This window comes from Papaver somniferum, chromosome 9, assembly GCF_003573695.1.
Source record: "Papaver somniferum cultivar HN1 chromosome 9, ASM357369v1, whole genome shotgun sequence".
In the NCBI taxonomy this organism is placed as follows: Eukaryota; Viridiplantae; Streptophyta; class Magnoliopsida; order Ranunculales; family Papaveraceae; genus Papaver; species Papaver somniferum.
Window position 1 is genome coordinate 172,269,922 of NC_039366.1, and position 214 is coordinate 172,270,135.

Sequence of the window (214 nt, forward strand, 5' to 3'; positions counted from 1 at the left end):
ATTATAGAATTAATCTAATTGGATTAGTAAACTCTTAGTTTTGCTAAGGATAGATAAATAAAAGATGTAGAACTTTAAATGAGCTTAGAATCATTAGTTAGACTTGTATGATTCTTGTGTAAGCCATTTTGGCTAGATTCTTAGACTTCTTGTGTGATTAACAGTTAGTCTTTATTAACAACGAGCGATTCAAGGTTGAACCAGTGGATCACGG